General features: G+C 46.4%; 1 protein-coding gene and 1 pseudogene across 1 annotated transcript in view; one reads left to right on the top strand and one right to left on the bottom strand.

Moving 5' to 3' along the window:
• KCNH8 (potassium voltage-gated channel subfamily H member 8) overlaps window positions 1-22,373 on the bottom strand; it is a 726,151-nt gene that overhangs the window by 330,527 nt on the left and 373,251 nt on the right. The window lies entirely within an intron of this gene.
• On the top strand, window positions 17,684-17,885 carry LOC121002924 (annotated as a pseudogene).

The following is a 22,373-nucleotide window of genomic DNA, read 5'->3' as shown; positions in this document are numbered from 1 at the left end:
TTTTTGTGTGTCAGAAAGGGATGATGGTAATTATTGAGGTCCTGCAATATGTCAGACCTCTACATAACCTGGACTCAGTAACAGTGATTTTGTTAAATTCTACCACATAATAATTCCTACACAAAAGTGTACATTTATTCATCAGTGTATGCTAGTTTATGGGATGAAATATGCCTTAAAAGTTTCAAATGATGACTTATGCTATATTTATGAAAAATGTGTGGCTTGTATGGTACGATTAAGAAAAAACTGGTTTTTGGGATACTGTTCTTTAGGTCATCGATGGAGAAGAGAGAAGTTTTGGAAAATTCTATTTGGCAAATTCATCACAAATCGCTATAAATCAGGTATACCCAAGCCACTCTGCCTTAGGGTATAGACACACAGAGCGGCTGTGCTGTGGGAGGGTTGCTCCATGTTGCTTTGAAGAAAGCCTCAGGCACACGTCCGTGGAACACGGACCGTGTGATACCGACCTGGATTTCTTCTGAGCGCAGGAGCGCATGGCGTCATTGGTTGCTATGACGCCGTGCACTTCCTGCTGCCACCGCAGTACAGTAAGGCTGGGTTCACACCTGAGCGTTTTACAGCGCGTTCCTACGCGCTGTAAAACGCTCAACAGGCAAAAACCAATGAACGCCCTACGCCCCAAGAAGTACAGGAGCTTCTTTGGGGCGTATGGTCGCGCGTTCCTGCACATAGACTTCCGGGAACGCGCGACAATGGGCATACAGGGTAGGCTCAGGTCTGAACCCAGCGTTATACACTGGTATAGATCATACCAGTGTATTACTGTACTGCGGCGGCAGCAGGAAGCGCACGGCGTCATAGCAACCAATGACGCCATGCGCTCCTGCACTTAGAAGAAATCCAGGTCGGTATCACACGGTCCGTGTTCCACGGACGCGTGCATGAGGCTGAACTGTGTGGCTAATTAGCCGGCAGCTGCTTTTCATTTAATACAGAAGACCACACTGTATAGTCGGTATTCATTGGTAATGGCCGCAAGGCACCTTCAATGCACGTTTAAACAGGGGCTGTTGCTGGTAACGGGGGTTAACACAAACCAAAGATAAACTGAGACTGGTTTTTGTAACAAAATATAGATAAACTTTATTCAATAATTATCATAAAATATTAGATGTAATACATCAGATAAAAAAAGTGGACTACACCTGAGGGGACATAACACAATAGACCAGTAAGTGGAGGACAGTAAAAAAACAACCACAATTGGCTGGAATACACACTGGGTACACTAATGTATGCACAGATATCCAAGTCATATCAAAGTGTATATCTCTGTGAGCATAAAGGAAATGACCATCCATACCCTAAAGTTGGGCCATAAGCAGAGATGTATACATACATATAGGTCAGTCACTTAAATGGCCGTGTCCACAATTAGTGAGCACAAACTCTATAAGAAGGCGATCGCAACAAGTAATTGCAAACAGTGATCCCTCTATCACATATAACAAATGGCCAAGTGTACTAGACATATAGCATATGCAAGCACCCACCACTAATACAAAAGCCTCACACCATGGAATAACATACCCATGAACCAATAGTGTAATCCTCAAGAGAGCCACATACCCCGGCGCTCGTTTCGGCTAAAATGCCTTCCTCTATGCTGAAACCCCTTGGACTCCCTCTTTTCCTCCTCTTCTTCCACTACTTCTATCTTCTTCTCATTTTCACAGTTTTTTTCCTTTTTTTCTCATAATTAGTGTTCAGCGAACCCGAACTGCAAAGTTCGGGTCCGTAACGAACTTTGCACGTTCGTGTACCTGGACACGAACCCGAACATTACAGCAAAAGTTCGGGTTCGTTTTTTTTAAGCTTTTAAGCTGTGGGCACTTAGAAGCCATCAAAGCCATACCTAGTAATGGTATGGCTGTGATTGGCCCGGTGCATCATGTGACCCAGCCTCTATACAACCTGGATCACATGTAGCACCGCCCATCAGCTCTGAGTAGTGCAGGGACAGGAACCAGGCAGCTGAAGTGAGGGAGAGTGTTAGGAATCTCTTCTGGCTATTTATTCTGTGGATGACCTATAGTGATTTTTTTGTGGGTGCAATACACCAGCTTTGCACCCCTGACACAGAAATATAATAATTAATCTGGCTGTTAATACTGTGGGTGACCTATAGCGATTTTTTTGTGGGTGCAATGCACCATCTTTGTACCCCCGACACAAAAATATAATAGTTAATCTATTTGTTAATTTGGTGGGTGACATATACCCATTTTTGGTGTGAGGTACACCTGCACTGCATACGTGACAGGCAAATTAATATAGCTAATCGGTCTGTTCGTTCGGTGGGTGACATATACCCATTTTTGGTGTGAGGTACAACTGCACTGCATCTATGACAGGGAAATTAAAATAGTTAATCCGTCTGTTAGTTCGGTGGGTGACATATACCCATTTTTTCGGTGAGGCGCACCTGAACTGCATCCGTGACAGGGAAATTAATATAGTTAATCCATATGTTAGTTCAGTGGGTGACATATACCCATTTTTTGTGTGAGGTACACCTGCACTGCATAGGTGACAGGAAAATTAATACAGTTAATCTGTCTGTTAGGCTACATGCACACGACCGTGGTGTGTTTTCCGGTCCACAAATTGTGGATCCGCAAAACACGTCACGGACAGCCTTATATAACTGCCTATTCTTGTCAGCAAAGCGCGGACAAGAATAGGACATGTTATATTTTTCTTTTGCGGGGCCATGGAACAGAACAACAGATGCGTGGAGTGCCATCCGCATCTTTTGCGGCCCCATTGAAGTGAATGGGATCGCATCCGAGCCGCCAAAACTGCGGCTCGGATGCGGACCAAAACAACGGCCGTGTGCATGAGGCTTTTGTCCAATGGGTGACCTCAAAGAATGAGGAGAGCATCAAATAAGAGACGTGGCTCTGGTTGTGGTGTTGGTGGAGCTCCTGATGCAGGGAGAGAACGTGGTCAATCTGTGCCAGCTACACACCCAAATGAAACAACTTCCTCAGGTGCACGTAGGTGACGGAACGTTCAGTGTTATTTTGTAGGCCCAAATACCGGTGTGCAGACCGGCAAGGAGGGCAGGGGTGAGGAGTGGGTGGAAGATGATGTGGAGGATGATGAGGTCCTAGACCCCACATGGAATCAAGGTCATGTGAGTGACGTGTGCAGTTCGGAGGAAGAGGTGGTGGTCACACAGTGCCAGATGCACAGCAAAAGAGGAAGCAGGTTGCAAAAGCAGAGTTGCCTTCCCCTAGCCAGTATTACTGCTACTGCCCACTGCACCCAAGGACTGAGCACACCAAAGCTATCTCCAAGGAGTTTCCTGGCGTGGCAGTTCTTTAGACAATGTGCTGACGGCAAGACACAAGTAGTTTGCACGGAGCCTGAAGCGAGGCATAAATGTTGTAAACCTGAGCACCACTTGCATGACCAGGCATCTAAGTGCAAAGCACGAGCTGCAGTGGAGTACACACTTCAAAAACCATGAAAGATGTCAGGTTCCTCCTGCTCCCTCTTTTGCTGCAGTCTCGGCCTCTTCCTCCCACTCTGGAGTGACAGTAGCACCTACCACCCCACAAACAGCATGTGGCAGCAACACCACCACCTCCACCACCGTCAGCATCTCCAAGCTTCTCCACACTGTCCCATGGAAGCGTTCAGCTGTCCATCCCCCAAACACTGGAGAGAAAGAGGAAGTACCCCCCTACCCACCAGCGATCCCTGGCCCTGAATTCCAGCATTTCAAAATTCCTGGCCTTTGAAATGCTGTCATTCCATCTGGTGGAGACTGAGACTTTTAAAAACCTTATGGAGGTGGCTGTCCCACAGTATGTGGTTCCCAGTCGCCACTACTTTTCCAGGTGAGCCATCCCTGCCCTGTACAACCAAGTGGCATACAAAATCAGGTATGCACTGTGCAACGCCATCTGTGGCAAGGTCCACATAACCACCGATACGTGGACCATTAAGCATGGGCAGGGACATTATGTCTCCCTAACTGCACACTGGGTAAATGCAGTGGCAGCTGGGCCTGAGATGGATGGCAGTTTGGTGCATGTCATTCCACCACCGAGGATTGCAGGACGTTTCTTGTTGCCTCCTGTTGCCTCCTTCTCCTACTCCGCTTCCTCCTCTACTGCCTCCTCATCAGTTTGGTGCATGTCATTCCACCACCGAGGATTGCAGGACGTTTCTTGTTGCCTCTTGTTGCCTCCTTCTCCTACTCCGCTTCCTCCTCTACCGCCTCCTCATCCGGTCAGCATAACACCTGCACCACCAACTTCAGCACAGCCAGGGGGAAATGACAGCAGGCTGTCTTGGAACTGTTTGGGGGGAAAAACCCACACCGTGCAGGAGCTGTGGACGGGCATGGAACAACAGACCGATGAGTGGTTGGTGCCAGTCAGCCTCAATCCTGGCCTGATGGTGTGCGATAACAGTCGAAATCTTATAGTAGCTCTGGGCCTTGCCCGGCGTATGTGCTGAATTTGGTGGTGCAGAGGTTCCTGAAAAATTACCCCGATATGTCAAAGCTGCTGCAGAAAGTGCAGGCTATCTGTGCGCGCTCTCTGCGTTCTCACTCTGCTGCTGCTCTCCTGTCTGCGTTGCAGCATAACTTCAGCCTACCCGCTCACCTCCTGATATGCCACGTACCCACAAGGTGGAACTCCACCTTGCACATGCTGGAGAGACTGTGCGAACAGCAGCAGGCGATAGTGGTGTTTCAGCTGCAGTACGAGTGAGTCGCTCTGCGGAACAGCACCACTTCACCACCGAGTAGGACTCCATGCGGGACGTTTGTACCGTGTTGCGCTGTTTCGAGTACTCCACCAACATGGCCAGTGCCGATGACTCCGTCCTCATCGCTACTATCCTACTTCTATGTCTCCTTGAAAAAGCGCTTTATGCGATGGTGGAAAAGGATGTGGCACATGAGGTAGAGAAGGAGGAAGAGGGATCATTTCCATAGTTATCAGGCCAGTCATTCACAAGTGGCTTGGAGGGTGGGTTCCTGCACCAACAGAGGCCAGGTACACAACAGTTCAGCCAGGACACAGTTCTGGAGGATGAGGAGGATGATGATGAGGAGGAACTATGTTCACAGGAGGGTGGCACCCAAAGCAGCTCATGGGCATCATTGGAGCGTGGCTGGGGGGATACAGAGGACACAGATGATACACCTCCCACAGAGGACAGCTTGTCGTTGCCTCTGGGCAGCCTGGCACACATGAGCGACAACATACTGCAGTGCCTGCGCAATGACTGCCGAGTTGGCCACATTCTAACCAGTGCTGATTACTGGGTGGCCACCGGCCGGATCCTCGCTACAAGAACAATGTGCCGTCCCTAATTCCGTCACTGGAGCGTGATCAGAAGATGCATGACTACAAGCGCACACTGGTAGACACGCTGCTAATGGCATTCCCGCCTAACAGTAGAGGCTCAGTAGAAGCACAAGGCGAAGGCAGAGGAGGAGGAAGAAGTCGCCACTGCAGCTGTGGCACCGCCAGCACCTCAGAAGGGAGGGTTAGCATGGCCGAAATGTGGAAAAGCTTTGTCAGCACACCACAACAACCAACACCACCAGCTCATACGGAACGTCTTAGCAGGACGCAGCATTTCAGCAACATGGTGGAACAGTTCGTGTACATAAGCCTACACGTACTGACTGATGGGTGTGCCCCATTCAACTCCTGGGTCTCCAAATTGGGCACATGGCCTGAGCTTACCCTTTAAGCCTTGGAGGTGCTGGCCTACCCTGCGGGCAGTGTATTGTCCGAGCATGTGATTAGCACGGCGGGGGGGGGAGGTGATGCCTCCTGTCCACAGCCAACGTGGAAAAGCTCACGTTTATTAAAATGAACCAGGCATGGATCCCACGGGACTTGTTTATTCAGCACAAGGTACAGACAATTATACTGGCCGCACCCAGCCATTGTTATACTCCAGCTCTCTTTGCGTTCTCTTTTCCATTTCTCAATGTTTTAGGGTCTTCCCAAATTTATAATAAATTAATAAATAAAGGCTATCTCCTCCTCTTCCACCGCCGCTTCCACCTACACCACCACGTCTACCGCCTCCTCAACCTCCTACTCCACTTTGATCTCCGCCTCCTAGTTCAAGATTATTATTGATTATTTTTTTTATATTCTATGTTATTTTAAGTCATTTCCCTATCCACATTTGTTTGCAGGGCAATTGTCCTGCTCTTACCCCCACTTTGCTTCCTTTTGCAGCCCTCTAGCCCTTACTATGACTATTTTACAGCCATTTTAGTGCACCAAAGTTTGGGTCCCCATTGACTTCAATGGGGTTTGGGTTCGATTTCAGGTCAAGTTCGGGTCCCGAACCAGAACTTTGACCCGAAGTTCGGCCGAACCCGAACATCCACGGGTCCGCTCATCCCTACTCATAATGTTAACATTGCCCCTTTTGTACTGTTTTAACAGCATATTTCTATGTCTGAATTTAGGCATTAAGCTCTCCCCTGCAGAACAGCCTAACATTTCAAGGTCCCATGCACCATAACAATGCAGGCGAGCTTCTGTATGATTATTCATCATATAACGGTCTACCATTGATTCTAATTGTATTTTTTTTTTCTTTTTGCTTACATTTATTGTACTGTTTGTTAAAAATTAAATCTTAATAAAACTTTTGAATGAGGAAATAAAAAAAACAACAACAAGGCAGCGAAAACACAAGAAAACAGCTTTGAAGGGGTTGTGCACTAATTTCCAAACCACCCAGACTTGCAGGATCTGTGTCGCTTATCAAATTTACCTGATCACCGATGCTGGATTCCGGCTCACTCTCTCCCCGATCTCTGCTTAGTGCACAACCCCTTTAAAACACTACTATACAGTAGGAAAAAGCAGTGTTTGTAGCAAGTTAAAAAATGTCCTGTTGGCAGCATGTAACATATGATGATTTTTGCTCCATAAAAATCTACATCTTTAAAAACAAAAAACATAGTGTGAAACCACCAGAATTAAGAAGAAAGTTAGAAAATTGAGCAAATTTTGACAAACCTACGTTCTGCCAATGGCGTGCTCCTCAGCAGGCAGTGCTGCCATCATTCAGTTGTCAGAACAATGTGGCCTGGCTTCCTGGTTCAGGAAGTGCTAGCCAATCAGAGATGCGCTGATGTCATCAGACATGTGACGCTGGACGGATCACATGACCTGGAAGTGATGGCTATTTAAACAGGCAGCCTGCTTTCCATAAGGACAAATCCAGCCGGCGCTAGCGCGAGTCATCGTTGCTGCGGGGAGGAGTGAAACTCCACGAGGACAAAAGTGAAAGTAAATCCCGGCAACTGCTTAAATATGCTGAATCTTCTTTTATTGCTTATTATGTAAGAAGTAACAATATATAACGCGTTTCGGCACACTGCTTTTCTCAAAAAGTACATTCCACATGTGTTACAGAGATATACAGTACAGACCAAAAGTTTGGACACATCTTCTCATTCAAAGAGTTTTCTTTATTTTCATGACTATAAACGCATCAAAACTATGAATTAACACATGTGGAATTATATACATAACAAACAAGTGTGAAACAACTGAAAATATGTCATATTCTAGGTTCTTCAAAGTAGCCACCTTTTACTTTGATTACTGCTTTGCACACTCTTAGCATTCTCTTGATGAGCTTCAAGAGGTAGTCCCCTGAAATGGTCTTCCAACAGTCTTGAAGGAGTTCCCAGAGATGCTTAGCACTTGTTGGCCCTTTTGCCTTCACTCTGCGGTCCAGCTCACCCCAAACCATCTCGATTGGGTTCAGGTCCGGTGACTGTGGAGGCCAGGTCATCTGGCGCAGCACCCCATCACTCTCCTTCATGGTCAAATAGCCCTTACTTTCAAAGTTTTCCCAATTTTTCGGCTGACTGACTGACCTTCATGTCTTAAAGTAATGATGGCCACTCGTTTTTCTTTACTTAGCTGCTTTTTTCTTGCCATAATACAAATTCTAACAGTCTATTCAGTAGGACTATACGCTGTGTATCCACCTGACTTCTCCTCAACGCCACTGATGGTCCCAACCCCATTTATAAGGCAATAAATCCCACTTATTAAACCTGACAGGGCACACCTGTGAAGTGAAAACCATTTCAGGGAACTACCTCTTGAAGCTCATCAAGAGAATGCCAAGAGTGTGCAAAGCAGTAATCAAAGCAAAAGGTGGCTACTTTGAAGAACCTAGAATATGACATATTTTCAGTTGTTTCACACTTGTTTGTTATGTATATAATTCCACATGTGTCAATTCATAGTTTTGATGCCTTCAGTGTGAATCTACAATTTTCATAGTCATGAAAATAAAGAAAACTCTTTGAATGAGAAGGTGTGTCCAAACTTTTGGTCTGTACTGTATATAGGCAGATCAATTACAGGTATAAGTGATGTCATCCACCCACTAATAGGCGGGTATTCACTACCCACCAATCGATCACCTACTATTCATCAAGAGGAGCACCAGAGAGTATAGAAGCACCAGAGAGTATAGGATATAATAAACTGTGATCTGTGAGGGAACTGGGCAGTGAGTGTTCGAAACCCCTGCATCGTCATCATAGGGGGCAATCAAGTACTACAAAATACTTAGGCTACCTTCACACCGACGGTAGCTACAATCTGGCAGGCAAGTGAAGAATTGGCAGGACACAAACCGCAACATGCATTTACTTTGGAGAGAGTTCAGAGAAGAGCTACTAAACTGGTACATGGGTTGCAGGATAAAACTTACCAGGAAAGATTAAAGGACCTTAACATGTATAGCTTGGAAGAAAGACGATACAGAGGGGATATGATAGAAACTTTTAAATACATAAAGGGAATCAAAAAGGTAAAAGAAGAGAGAATATTTAAAAGAAGAAAAACTGCTACAAGAGGACATAGTTTTAAATTAGAGGGTCAAAGGTTTAAAAATAATATCAGGAAGTATTACTTTACTGAGAGAGTAGTGGATGCATGGAATAGCCTTCCTGCAGAAGTGGTAGCTGCAAATACAATGAAGGAGTTTAAGCATGCATGGGATAGGCATAAGGCCATCCTTCATATAAGATAGGGCCAGGGGCTATCCATAGTACTCAGTATATTGGGCAGACTAGATGGGCCAAATGGTTCTTATCTGCCGATACATTCTATGTTTCTATGTTTCTATGATATCCAGTGCCAGAGAATAGAAATCAGCGGATCTGCTGTGTCTAAATAGAAAAAGAAAGAAAGAAAGAAAGTAACACATATCATTAATAATACCATAAATTACAGTCTAGCAACCTCCTAATCACGGTTTAAACCTTTTGGATACAATGTATCCAACATATGTATCAAATAGGCTTCACGGCGGAGGAGGAGTTTTTTGATATCTCCTCCTCTCCTTGGTCTCGTCACTTGTTCCAGGACCTGGAATCTTAACTGCGAGATTCTATGTCTACACTTATCAAAATGATAGGGTAGTGGTAATTTTTCTTATTACAAATCAGAGGTGGACATTTAAATTCATCAACATTCGGATAGGCTTTAGTTAGAATATGCCAGTACTTCCTAACCACATTATCTAAATGTGCATTATACGGATGGAATTTATATATAGATGCCACTCTCTGTTGTTTAATCTTAGGAGGGTTTTGAGAGGAAAGATCTAATCTCATCCTATCACACAGCATATCCGCTGATTTCTATTCTCTGGCACTGGATATCCTATACTCTCTGGTGCTTCTATACTCTCTGGTGCTCCTCTTGATGAATAGTAGGTGATCGATTGGTGGGTAGTGAATACCCGCCTATTAGTGGGTGGATGACATCACTTGTACCTGTAATTGATCTGCCTATATATATCTGTGTAACACATGTGGAATGTACTTGTTGAGAAAGGCAGTGTGCCGAAACGCATTATATATTGTTACTTCTTACATAATAAGCAATAAAAGAAGAAGATTCAGCATTTTTCTTTCCATAAGGGTCCAGCACCAGGGCAATGACCAGACAGCACAGGGGGCGGCGGCAGCCTCTTGAACAGCATATGAAATTACCTGACCTTGAATTCTGCAAGTGGTGTGTGGCTTCAGGATGGAATGACCCGGCTTTGAGAAGTCAGTTTTGCCTTGAACTTTCGGATTTATTAAAGGAGATGTTAGTCAGTCACCCTTCATTGGATGATATTATGACCCTGACAGTGCCTTTGGACAGATGACTAAAGAAAACACACAGGGAACAAATAATAATAACAATAATATTAACAACTATCAACTCCCTTGACAAGATCTGACCTGGAGTCCTCTTTCCCGGTACCAAAAACCTTGGTCGCAATCAAGGAACCAATTCAGCCTGATGCGAATATGTCCCCACAGAGATTAGAAGGAAAAAAGGACTCTGCTTCTACTGTGGAAGTTTTGAGCACCTGTCGAGAGTCTTCCTTAAACGTTCAGCCACGGAGAGACTTCAGCATCTAAAGGACAATTCTAGGAGTCACTTAGGCAACCAGGTATTTCCTAAGATTCCTAAAAAAGAATCTCCCTGTACATATCTTATTTAATTTGACTCAGATGTCGGGTCAAGCATTTTTGGATTCTGGCTCCTAGTATCTCCATGACGATTGTTACAGTGCATACTGAGATGCGTTAACTTTTTGTAATGAAAGATTTACCTACTCAAGTTATTCTGGAGCTAACAAAATGGCTACAGCTGCACAATCCAATAATCCACTAGAATACTGTTGAACTTGAGAAGTTGGGAACAGATTGTGTTAACTGCCTTACAATGTTGCAAGCTGGCCTTGATGGTCAAACTCTCCCGGAATATGTCAGAGATTTTGTTGAAGTATTTGCCGACAATGGTCTAAACGCCTTCCTCCGCATATACCTTACAATTGTGCGATTAATCTGGTGCTAGGTTCTAGATACGCAAAGGGGCAGATCTATAATTTGTCTGGCCCTGAATAACTATGCGGGACTATATACAGGAGAGCCTGAAAAAAAAAGACATATTAGGCCATCTGTATCTCTTACAGGGTCTGAGGCTTTGTATCAACTACAGGGAATTGAATAAGATCACGGTTAAAAATCAGTATTCTTTGACGTGAATTCCGGATCTATTCAATCAAATTTATGGGGCTCAGTGGTTTACCAAATTAGACCTCAGGGGTGCATATAACCTCATTCGCATAAAGAAGGGCGATGAGTGGAGGACAGCGTTTAACACCCTTGGGGGTCACTTTGAATATTTGGTAAAGTAATGCACCTACAGTATTTCAGAATCTTGTAAATTATATTTTTAGGGACATGATCTGAAAATTTCCAGTGGTTTATCCAGATAATATACAAATTTATTCTCCTGACTGGGAATCCCATGTGACACATATTAGGATGATTTCTCTGTGAAAACCAATTAATCCTGAAGGGTGTGTTCGATGTACAAAAAATATCGTTTTTGGGTTACATCCTTACCCCACAAGAATTCAAGATGGATGCTCATTGTAAATTGGGTTCAAACCTCATCCTTCAAAGCATTATAATGCATTTGAAACTTTGAAAAGATGTTTTCTTGAGGGTCGAATTTTAGTGCAGTCTAACCAGACTAGACCTTTTAATGTAGAGGTAGATGCATTTGATGTGGCTTCTTTTCCTGCAAGTTTTCCTCAGCAGAGATGAATTATGGTGTGGGTACTCATGAGCCCCATGCCATAAAGTGGGCTTTTAAAGAATAGCGCCACTTCAAATATCTGTGATTACCAATCTCAATAATTTATCATACATGGAATCTGCTAAACGATTGAGTCCTAGAATCCCTTTTAGGCCGGGAACTAAGAACACTAAAGCAGATGCGTTGTCTAGGAGCTTTTGTGCCATTCATCCTCCAGGTATTGTTGTGGCCTTTATCTCTTCCAATCTGATGATGACTATCATAAAGGGACAGGATATGGCTCCTGAGAGGTGTCCACTTGGCAAACTATTTGTTCCAGGTCATGTCTGTCTCCAACCTCTGGGTGAGTGCCTTGACTCGGTTCTTAATGGGCATCCGGGAATTTTGGGTACCAGGAAGTTAATGTCTAGACATTATTGATGGCTTACAATGTCCAGGGATATTTTGTCCTATGTGTCAGCCTGTGAGGTTTGTGCTAGGTCTTAGACAACTAGAACTCATCTGGTTGGCGAACTATGACCCTTACCCATTCCCCTAAGATCATGGTCCCATCTATCCATTGACTTTATTACTGAGTTGCCCGCCTCTCAGGGCAAGACGATGCTATGGGTAATTGTCGACAGTTATAGTAAGATGTGCCATTTTGTGCCATTATTCAAGTTATCTAATGGCAAAATTCTGGCTTCCCTATTTATAGATCATATTTTACATCTGTGTGGGATTCCAGAGAACATTGTTTCTGATAGGGGGCTGCAATTTCCAGATTTTGGAGAACTTTTTGTGATAAGTTGGAAATGTCTTTATCATTCTTGTCAGCCTTTCACCCGGAGACCAATGGTCAGACTGAACGGTTGAACCAATCTCTGGAACAATACTTGAGATGCTACATTTCTGACAATCAAACTGACTGGGTGTCTAACATTGCACTTGCAGAGTTTGCAGTCAATAATCATGTGAACTCTTCCACTGACAATTCTCTCTTTGTCTGTAATTATGGTCTTAATCCGTAAATCTCTGCATTTTTCTTGAACTTAAGATCACCCCGTGTACAACTATCAGTGACTGACAGTTATCTCTGTATACACACACAGAGAATGCTATCAATCACTGATAACACCTCCATGTATACAGCTGAAGTAAAAAATAGCAGAGGATTAAATGTATAAATTACATGTTTTACTTAATCTTTTCCTATAAAACAATATATCAATCTGCTCATCTTCTACTGCTCTATATCATGCTGCCTGCAAACTGCATTGAATTTTTTGGTGACAGGTTTTCTTTAATACAATCCTTACATGTGTTATTATTATTATTATTATTATTATTATTATTATTATTATTATTATTTTTATCTATCATTTATTTGAAATCCCATCAAGTTTTCCCCAAAAAATGCATAGTTCATCAGTGGACTATTAACGGACAATATCAAGTGCAAATCCAATACATATAGGATGTTGAGAGATAGCAAATGAATATCAAGTCCACCGGGCAATAAAGGCCAAGATCACCAGACTCACAATAGGGGCACTTTCTGTACTTTATGTGCTAATGCTTCAATGTCCCCTTTACACTGATAGATATAGCAGATGATTGTCAGGAAGGAAACTACACTTTCCAGCAATCGCCTGCTGTCAGTGAAGAAGAGCATTTACATGCAGCAATCTCCTTCACAGTAGGGGAGAAGCGTTCACTAATGCCATCACTCATTCCCATACATAGTCATTACTTGCCAGCAGCAGAGTATTGTTCAGACACCACAATCTGCTGCAGACAATGATTTAGGTGATCGCACAAATGATCATATTACCCGATGACTAAGCGTTTCGCTCGTTCATCAGGTAATCAACAGCACCTTTACACCAGCAGATTATTGCTAATGAGTGTTCCTACTGTTAGTGATAATCTGCCCAATACTCGGTCAATGTAAAGGGGCTTTAAGGCTCTGGCTGTTCCTTTAATTGTCCCCTGATGAACCACCTAAAATTAAACTTTTTTTTCTGTTCAACTGCTTTTCCTCTATCTTGATATACTGTATGAATGAAGATCAAATATTGTTAGTATGTTAAAAAAAAACTATTAAAATATAACATGGTGTTTTCAGACTTTTTCATACATAGCTGACTGCTACATTACCTAACTAGGTGCCATTGTGTGATACACATAAAATTTTTATTAATGCTTTGTTTTTTACATGTTTTGGTTAAAGTTAAATCTTATCCATTTTTATTGAAACAATGAAAGATTATGCTGTAAAAGTATCAAAAGCAGAAAAGAACATAGGTAAGACAGTAAATTGAACAGTATAATATTAAACGACATGGACAGAAGTCTGGAATTTATACTTAGATTTAGAAAATCTAAATGCGTATTATTTTCTTATGTAAGTGCCCTTTTAAATTAAAGCAATAATTTTAAGTGGAATAGATGTTCTAGGAATATAAGGAGTATTCTTATTTCTTTTTACAATTGTTCTTTCCCTTAATAAGCCCAGACAGAACATCTCACTTGGATAAAAATCAGATAAATGGATTTATAATTTTAGACTGGTTTAGCACAATACTTAACAGAGCGGAAACAATTTTTAGATAGCACCACTGGGTGTATGAAGAAATATATTGGATGAGAAAAAGCAGTTTTCATCTTTACTTCCGTTCAAACTCTTGTTAGAACCAAATTATGCTGAGTGACCTTATGCTCACAATTTAATTAAAGAATAGAAAACCTAATGTCTTCCCGTGGAGCCAAAAATACTGCACAATAATGATTTCTACTAGATTTCAGATTTTGATAGCTATGGAATTAAAACTCCTAAACTGGTAAATTTAGCTTCATTTCCATTCTCAACTAGGGTCCAAAAAGTTGGTGTACCCGATTTGAAGAGACCAGCACTATACATGGAATTCAGAATTGGGACCTCTGGTTTTGTCCTACAAAGATAAACACCCTGAAATGAATAGCTATAGGTTCCTAATGAACTGATGGCATACCGGCTTATTTTATATTGAGAAATCATCAAATTGACAGAATTACCAATCACCAAATAACCAAAGTCAAAACAAAACAACATATTTTATGTGTCCCTTATATTATCGATTTCCTACAGTTTGTATTTAAAAATTAAGTATACATTTTTTAACATATGTTGCTCTGTGGTATATATCATATTCTTCCCCAGAGCAGATCATTGTTGAATGGCCTCTGTGATTAAGAAGAAAATCACTCTTGTTTGTGTTACAGTTATGTTTGAAGATAAAAGGAGCATGGGGGATGTTAGCCTCTTTGGCTAAGTATGATTCTTCAACACTAACTACAACACTAACTATAGTCTCTTATGTTTTTATATGTATAAATTATTGATGTGTTAAGATGGGGATACATTTTTGTGGAGCGAAATGTGTTTAACAATGTTTTCATTCATGTCCGGTCCCAAAAATTAAAATTATTTTTATGTGCTCCTAACACCCCTCTCCATGCATACATATGCCCCCAATACCTGTTTTTTTTTTTTTTATGTCTGAGCATCCTGGCAGATCTGTTTACTTTCTCCCCTTCTTGTTTTGTTGAATACATAACTTTATTGATACACAAGCCTGGCTGCACTGCACAGTGACACGCCCCCCACTCTGCTCTGCCTGCAGCAGCTACTCCATCTATAACTCCTGTGTCTATCTTTCTACACCCAGACATGAATCTACTTCTCACTCAGTGTCTAAATCCCATTACTGACCGTCCCCACAGGCTCTTCCCTCACCATCTCCAGAGTGTAATAAACAGCTGGAATCGGAAAGCACATCCAAACACATCTGTATGTAATCCTAACATGTATGTGTGCAATACTTCCTGCTGAAGTGTGTATCTAATCCCATCTTCTATGGTAGAGTCTGCTGAGCTGTGTATCTAATCCCATTTTGTATGATACAGCCTGCTGAGCTGTGTATCTAATCCCATCTTCTATGATACAGCCTGCTGAGCTGTGTATCTAATCCCATCTTCTATGATACAGCCTGCTGAGCTGTGTATCTAATCCCATTATGTATGATACAGCCTACTGAGTAGAGTTGAGCGAACACCTGGATGTTCGGGTTCGAGAAGTTCGGCCGAACTTCCCGGAAATGTTCGGGTTCGGGATCCGAACCCGACCCGAACTTCGTCCCGAACCCCATTGAAGTCAATGGGGACCCGAACTTTTCGGCACTAAAAAGGCTGTAAAACAGCCCAGGAAAGGGCTAGAGGGCTGCAAAAGGCAGGAAAATTTAGTTAAATCCCCTGCAAACAAATGTGGATAGGGAAATGAATTAAAATAAAAATAAAATAAATAAAAATTAACCAATATCAATTGGAGAGAGGTCCCATAGCAGAGAATCAGGCTTCATGTCAGCAGAGAATCAGTCTTCATATCATAGCAGAGAATCAGGCTTCACGTCACCCAAAACTGGAAGAGTCCATTGTCAGATATTTAGGCCCCGGCACCCAGGCAGAGGAGAGAGGTCCCATAACATAGAATCTGGCTTCATGTCAGTAGAGATTCAGGCTTCATGTCATAGCAGAGAATCAGTCTTCATGTCATAGCAGAGAATCAGGCTTCACGTCACCCACCACTGGAACTGTCCATTGTCACATATTTAGGCCCAGGCACCCAGGCAGAGGAGAGAGGTCCCATAGCAGAGATTCAGGCTTCATGTCAGCAGAGAATCAGTCTTCATGTCATAGCAGAGAATCATGCTTCACGTCACCCAACATTGGAACAGTCCATTGTCATATAATTTAGGCCCCGGCACCCAGACAGAGGAGAGAGGTCCCAAAACAGAGATTTAGGCTTCATGTCAGCAGAGAATCAGTCTTCATGTCATAGCAGAGAATCAGTCTTCATGTCACCCACCACTGGAACAGGCCACTGTCAGATATTTTTAGGCCCCGGCACCCAGACAGAGGAGAGAGGTCCCATAACAGAGATTCAGGCTTCATGTCAGCAGAGAATCAGGCTTCATGTCATAGCAGAGAATCAGGCTTCACGTCACCCACCACTGGAACAGTCCATTGTCACATATTTAGGCCCATGCACCCAGGCAGAGGAGAGAGGTCCCATAGCAGAGAATCTGGCTTCATGTCAGCAGAGAATCAGTCTTCATGTCATAGCAGAGAATCAGGCTTCATGTCACCCACCACTGGAACAGGCCACTGTCAGATATTTTTAGGCCCCGGCACCCAGACAGAGGAGAGGTTCATTCAACTTTGGGTTGCCCCGCAATATAATGGTAAAATGAAAATAAAAATAGGATTGAATGAGGAAGTGCCCTGGAGTACAATAATATATGGTTAAGGGGAGGTAGTTAATGTCTAATCTGCACAAGGGATAGACAGGTCCTGTGGGATCCATGCCTGGTTCATTTTTATGAACGTCAGCTTGTCCACATTAACTGTAGACAGGCGGCTGCGTTTGTCTGTAATGACGCCCCCTGCCGTGCTGAATACACGTTCAGACAAAACGCTGGCCGCCGGGCAGGCTAGCACCTCCAAGGCATAAAAGGCTAGCTCTGGCCACGTGGACAATTTGGAGACCCAGAAGTTGAATGGGGCCGAACCATCAGTCAGTACGTGGAGGGGTGTGCACAGGTACTGTTCTACAATGTTATTGAAATGTTGCCTCCTGCTAACACATTCCGTATCAGGTGGTGGTGCAGTTAGCTGTGGCGTGGTGACAAAACTTTTCCACATCTCTGCCATGCTAACCCTGCCCTCAGAGGAGCTGGCTGTGACACAGCTGCGTTGGCGACCTCTTGCTCCTCCTCTGCCTTCACCTTGGGCTTCCACTGGTTCCCCTGTGACATTTGGGAATGCTCTCAGTAGCGCGTCTACCAACGTGCGCTTGTACTCGTGCATCTTCCTATCACGCTCCAGTGTAGGAAGTAAGGTGGGCACATTGTCTTTGTACTGGGGATCCAGCAGGGTGGCAACTCAGTAGTCCGCACACGTTAAAATGGGGGCAACTCTGCTGTCATTGCGCAGGCACCATCGCTTCTCGGCCTTTTGGCTAAGATCAAGTGTAGTATCTGTTCTTATCAGTCTGCCTTTTCTTGCCGGCCCAGGTCCTTGTGGGTACCCCCTGCACTCTGCCTTTGAGCATCGTTGATTAAATTCAGCTTCAGCTCACTGCTGCTATTGGGTGTAGGGCTATTCCCCAGGGAACAAGAGTGCTCTGGTCTCCGACCTCCTCTTGGCCTGTGGCTTAATAGTCTTGGTGTACGACGTTAGACAGTGCTTACTTGGATCTAGACAGCCCCGAACACGACAGCTGGAAGATCTTCTCCGACTGCGATCCAGGAGAAGACTTTGCGAAGACTCGACGAGGAACCCCGACGACGAGGACTGAAGACTCCGGCCTGAAGACTCCGGCCTCGGGGGACCCGACGAGGAAAAGAGGCTCGGCGAAGCCCTTCCCCGGAAGAAGCCTCGCCCTTCCCAGGAAGAAGCTCCGCCCAGCAGACGTTCCAGGGAGAGGAAGGCAGGAAGAAGGAAGAAGCCATGGCCTCTACCTCAACCTCCAAGCCTCCCAAGAAGAAGACGAAGAAGACCGCAGAAGGAAGGAAGGCCACGGCAGAGGCCCTCCAGGACCCTTCAGCCAGCACTTCATCGGCTGCGGACCCGGTGGCACCCGCCCCTCCGAAGCAACAGGACGGCCAGAAGCCCGGCCCCAGCTCTCCTCCCCTGGAGCCCTGGATGAGGCAGACGGTCGTCCTGAAGCTGAAGGAAGTGGACGGGAGAACACCGGACCTGAGCCAGGATGTGTTCGGCAAGAAGATGGTCCTGGAGCAGGGATTTGCCAAGCCGGAGGTGACGAGCATCCACGCCTTCTTCACTGGGATCTTCTGGATAACCTTTGCCTCCGTGAACACCTGCAAGAGGTACTGGGAGATGGTGAAGGCCGCACAGCCGGACTCCCCCTTTCGACGCTTTGTGGGCAGCTGCCCAGTCCAGAGAGAAGAAAGGAGAGTGACCGTCGCCATGCGGAACCCACACATCCCAGGCAAGGATATCGTCACCTACCTGAAGCGCTTCTGTACCGTGATGAGGGACCCCACCCACATCCTGGATGGAAACGGCTTCTGGACCGGCAAGTGGTCAGTCATCGTCCGCCTGAACAGGGATTCCACAGACCCGGATGGCGTGCAACACCTGCCCCCGACCTTCTCGCTGGGCAACTCCCAAGCGCTCGTCTACTACCCAGACATGCCGCAGACCTGCAGGAAATGTGGCAAGAAGGGGCACAGGCTGAGCGACTGCAAGGAAGTGGCCTGCTGGATCTGTCGAGTGACAGGGCACGAAACCCGGGACTGCCCTAAGAAGACGGCTTGCAACCTGTGCGGCCTGGCGTCGCACATCTACAAGGACTGCCCACAAAGAGAACGCACCTGGGCAGCAGTCGCAGCCAGAGCACCGGCCAGCGGGAACCCCACCGCAACCGCACCTCCGGCAGCAACAAAACCCAAAGCGAAGGAGTCCAAAAAGAAGGAGGGTAAGCAGACACCTGCCCTAGGCCATGCTTCCGTTCCCCCCCTCTCCCGCCCCCCCCTCCCGCCCCGTAGTCACCACCACTGAGGATTCCCTTATCCAACTGCCCATTACCTCAGTGATACCCTCCACCGCCCCAAGCCCAACCCGCCCCATTGTCACCACTGCAGCAGCACTAACCCCCCCTCCAGCTGCTGTAGCCCTCTCTTTGGAGGATTTTCCCCCTCTTGCCTCCCCAGAGGTCAGGAAAGGGAAGAGGAAGGAGAGAGACAGCCCCATCGCGGACCAATCCAAAAAGAAGATGGTTGTGGCAGGGGAAGGGGCCTCACCCAACAAAGAGGAAACAGAACAGCAGACGGAAGAACCGGAGGCCACTAACGAGGACCCCCAACAACAAACCCTCCACCCCCCTGTCAGCCTCGACGAGACCGAGGTGGAGGAAATGGTGGCCAACGGAGCAACCGCCGACCCGATACGGCTACAGATAACCCTAGAGGAGATCGTAGCGAACTTTGCGCTGTTGCAGGGGCGACCCCCGGACAGCGGACAAGAAACGGAGAAGCCGCCGGACGACCGGAGTGGTAACTAAGATGTATCGTTTTTCGCTAACCTCTTTTTTTCTCTCACATGATGGCGAATTTTAACCTTTTTACCATTAATGTTAGGAGCATCAGGGACAGGTTCAGACGTCAGACGGTACTAACCTTTCTTACTGCACAGGTTGCCGACGTGTTTATGTTACAGGAGTGTTCTTTGCCCCCCTCTAGGTCACACAACCATCTGGCCAGGGAGTGGTCCCACGGCCCGTCCTACTGGTCCGGGGGTGGCGACTGCAAGTCGGCCGGGGTTGCCATCCTCCTCAGGGGAAACGCGTTCACACTTGACTCCGTCCAGGAGCTCGTCTGCGGCAGACTACTTGTCGTAGACGGCTCCTGGGCGGGAGAGCCGGTTAGGCTCATCAACGTGTACGCCTCCCCTGACAAGGGTGAGCGACTGGAGTTATTCCAGGCCCTCCGACTGCAACTCGCCACCACCAGGACCGTAGTGATGGCCGGGGATTTCAACTGCCCGATCGAGGGGGACGGACGCAGCTCCGGGACGTCAAGCAAGCTTGATGTCACTTCCAAACTGCTCATTGAGATGGTGACCGAAGCGCGTCTGCAGGACGTTGTGGGTTCCATGGGGAACGGCTCCATTAATTATACGTGGAGCCGACCCAATGGCTCACTCCGCTCCCGGATCGACTTTGTGTTTACCTCTCGGGCAGTCAGGCAGTGTGGACACTCTATGGTCCCTTGCTTCTTCTCCGATCACAGGGCCATTCAGGTCCAGTGCACCCTAGGCACCGGGTTCCCCCCCGGCCGAGGGTCCTGGAAACTGAACTGCGCCCTGCTGAATCGCGAGGATGTGCTTGCGGAACTTAGGGAGGTCTACACAGCCTGGCGGAATGTCAAATGCTTGTTCAAACAGACTAGTGACTGGTGGGAGTATGTTAAAGTCCAGTTTCGTTGTTTCTTTCAGGCCAAACAACAACATCAGGCATGTGAGAAGAAGAGGGCCTTCAGAGCGCTGCAGCGAGAGCTGCGGTCCCTGCAAGACCTTCACCGGTGCGGCTGGAACGTTAGGCGGGAGCTGGAGGAGGCCAAAAAGAACCTGAAAAGGCACTTTGAGGAGGAATCCAAGCAGATCGTCTTCCGTTCCAAAGTGGAAAACCTGGAGAAGGATGAGAAGTGTAACTCGTTCTTTTTCAGGAAACTCCACGCCGGCCACATGCCCCTGAACGAACTTCGAGACAAAGACGGCAACATGCGTTCGGGGAAGGAGGAAGTAATGGGAGTCGTCACAGACTACTACAGCGACCTCTACTCCCTGAGGAACACCGACCAGAAGGCCGCCGAAAAATTCCTGTCAGGTATCACTAACCACCTTGATCCTGCAGGTACGGAGGCCATGGATGACCCTCTGACGGTGGGGGAGGTGCTCTCTGCCGCTAGATCCTTTAAGTCCGGCAGGACCCCGGGCAGTGACGGCCTCCCAGCAGAGCTCTACGTAGCGCTGGGGGACCTGATCTGTCCGGACCTGTTGGAACTCTATGAGGAGATGGTGGTGGAGGGTACAATGCCCCCATCCTTGAGGGAAGGAATGATCACGATCCTGTATAAGCGGAAGGGGGAGAGATGTGACCTGAGAAACTGGCGTCCCATCTCTCTCCTGAACGTGGACTACAAGATCCTCGCCAAGGTGCTAGCCAACAGGCTGAAGGTCGTCATCGGCAGAATCATCCACCCGGACCAGACCTGTGGCATTCCCGGCCGCAGGATCGCAGACAGCCTCGCTCTCGTGAGAGACACGGTACACTACGTCAAGGACCGCCGCGTACATGCGGCCCTGGTCAGCCTGGACCAGGAGAAGGCCTTTGACCGAGTGTCCCATGCGTTCATGGGCAGGGCTTTGCGCAGGCTGGGTCTAGGCAGGAGGTTCTGTTCGTTTGTTGACCTGATGTACTTTGACATTTGCAGCACGGTGTTGGTGAACGGCTGGAAGACTGACCCCTTCTCGATTCGCTCCGGGGTCAGACAAGGCTGCCCGCTTTCACCTCTCCTTTTTGTTTGTGTTATAGAATCCTTCGCGGAGTCTGTCCGGCAGAATGGAGAGATCAGAGGGATCACCGCACCAGGACCTGGACACCACGAGGTCAAGTGCTCGCTGTACATGGATGATGTGACTGTCTTCTGCGCTGATCGGCGTTCGGTGACTGCACTCGTCCAGACCTGCGAGGAGTTCGGACAAGCTTCAGGGGCCAAAGTCAACTGCGGCAAGTCAGAAGCCATGCTCTTCGGAGACTGGCAACTGGCTTCTTCTGCCCCCTTCCCATTTACCATCAAATCGGGCTTCATCAAAATTCTGGGAGTCTGGTTCGGGAAGGAAGGCGCAGCCCTCAAGTCTTGGGAAGAACGCTTGGCCAAAGTAAACCAAAGAATTGGACTGTGGAGCATTAGACACCTCACGATTGAAGGGAAAGCACTCGTCCTGCGAAATGAAGTTTTGCCTGTGCTACAATACACCGCACAGGCATGGCCCCCTCTTGCCACCGTTTCCAGGGCCATCACCAGGACAGTGTTTCGCTTCATCTGGGGATCTAAGATGGACAGAGTGAAACGAGCCATCATGTACAAAGAGCCCCGCAAGGGC

Source organism: Bufo bufo, chromosome 5, assembly GCF_905171765.1.
Source record: "Bufo bufo chromosome 5, aBufBuf1.1, whole genome shotgun sequence".
Taxonomy (NCBI): domain Eukaryota; kingdom Metazoa; phylum Chordata; class Amphibia; order Anura; family Bufonidae; genus Bufo; species Bufo bufo.
The sequence above is the reverse complement of the archived record's forward strand: the minus strand, read 5'-3'. Positions and strand labels throughout refer to the sequence as shown.